This window comes from Moschus berezovskii, chromosome 21 (genome assembly GCF_049115385.1).
Source record: "Moschus berezovskii isolate FMDL1 chromosome 21, NW_MosBer_1.0, whole genome shotgun sequence".
NCBI lineage: Eukaryota > Metazoa > Chordata > Mammalia > Artiodactyla > Moschidae > Moschus > Moschus berezovskii.
In genome coordinates this window covers 55908427-55910728 of record NC_142480.1, presented here as the reverse complement: position 1 = coordinate 55910728, position 2302 = coordinate 55908427, and positions in this window count along the sequence as shown.

Genomic DNA, 2302 nt, shown 5'->3' with positions numbered 1-2302 from the left:
CTCCAGGATGGCCTTAGAGCCAGGCCTTAGGGACCATGCCTGTCACTTGTGGGTGCCCTTTGTTGCCGTTTGTGTCTTTGAATAAAGTCTGAAATGCTGTGACCCTTTTTTCCCCCCTCTTGTCGATAAAGACATGAAACAAAAATACCAGTCTCTATCTCTCTCTTCACACACACACACACACCCATTGGTTCTGTTTCTCTACCAGTCTCTATCTCTCACACACACACACACACACACACACACACACCCATTGGTTCTGTTTCTCTACCAGTCTCTATCTCACACACATACACCCATTGGTTCTGTTTCTCTACCAGTCTCTATCTCTCACACACACACACACACACACACACCCATTGGTTCTGTTTCTCTACCAGTCTCTATCTCACACACATACACCCATTGGTTCTGTTTCTCTACCAGTCTCTATCTCTCACACACACACACACACACACACACCCATTGGTTCTGTTTCTCTACCAGTCTCTAACACACACACACACACACACCCCCATTGGTTCTGTTTCTCTACCAGTCTCTAACACACACACACACACACACACACACCCATTGGTTCTGTTTCTCTAGAGAATAATACAACCTGGCTCTCTTGTAGCAACCCAAAACACGAGCTTCTTGACCAGAAGTTTGCGCCCTGGATTCATAACTGCAAATGGGATTTTCATGTAAAATATTTCCTGTGCTACTTCTTAATAGTAGACAGTGTGCCCTTGATACACAACATTGACATAGTGGCTGAAAAACCTCGTAGCAAGGTGGCAATTCTCAGTGGTTTTTGGAGGAGGTCGTGAACAAGAACCATTACATGGCTCACAGTAATCTGTTGCAAAGATGCTGTGCTCATCAGCGCAGAAGTAAATCTTTCATTACTGGAAAATGTGAATCAACTCAAGTGAAACAGGGTTCTGTCAGTTTATAAAACTTAATTACGTTTTTAACTCCATACATTGTCCAGTAAAGGCATCTGAAAATACTTAACTTCCAGGGTGAATCTACAGTAAATTAATTGCAAGAAGGTACCAGCTTCCCTGGTGGCTCAGATGGTAAAGAATCTGCCTGCAATTCAGGAGATTCGGGTTCGATCCCTTAGTCAGGAAAATCCCCTGGAGAAGGAAATGGCAACCCACTCCAGCATTCTTGCCTGGAGAATTCCATGGACAGAGGAACCTGGCGGGCTACAGTCCATGGCGCCTGTAGAGTTGGATGCGACTGAGTGACGAACATACACACACAAACCACAAATAATGTGCTCAGAAATTATCTGCATTTTCATTAATCTCTTAACTGTGGAGATTTTTGTGTCAGTTCGGCATCAAATTTGCTCAGCAAACCCCAGGCAGTTCTAAACTTTCAGCATAAGAACATCCCCCAAAGAAGAGAAAATCGAGTGGGGAGAAAAATCAGTGCAGTGGCTTAAGTTTTTTCAGCCTTGGGGAGTTAAGAAAAACACTTGAGCATGAGGACAAAAGCTCCCTTGTTTAAGCTCTTCCCCAGCTGCACTTCAACTAAATATATCCCGGCAGAGTGTTTTCATTTCTCCACCCTCTCCTGGAGCCAATCACATGGTGACAAACAGCACGAGGCCCCCGGGACTGACACAGCAGAGGTAGTGCCTTGGTTGCCGCTAGGACTTCTCCCAGCACGGGCCCCCTGGCCGCCCCTCTTCCCCGGAGGCCAGGGGGTTGGCGGTGGGGGGATGGGGAGGAAGGAGCCCAGGGTGGAGAGGAGGCCTGCAGGGGTTAACTCAGCGGCCTGTCTGGAATTCGTGCACCACCTGGGCTGACGGCATGAATGACTCATTGTTTCCCCTCTGAACAGTCTGAGGAGTGCTTCCTTCTCGCTGTCAATAACTGAGGCAGAGCGAAATGGTTTTTTCCCCCCATTTCCCCTAATCCGTTTTCTAAAACTGAGTGTAGAACTGGAAATGTGCAGCAGCGGTAGCCAAGGTTACTGCTTTGAGTTTGTCTTCCGGGGACAAAGGATGTAAATTTACTGTCCACAAACAGAAAGGGGCCCAGAGCCAGGGGTCCTCTGATTTACAGCTTGTGTGACAGTCTTGCAAAATGAAGCAAACTTGGTTTAACCTCTAGCCTGCCTAAGCCTGTGGCCTGTGTGCTAGGTCTTACATTACCCGTGATTTGTATATATGGAGATTCTGACCGATCCTTTCCTGTGGCTAAATTTAAGACTTGTAGTCTTCCATTCCTGGTTCTAGAAAAGGGTAGAATTCATCATGCCTCACGTCACATTTTCATGTACAGAGCCCCTCCTTGGTGTC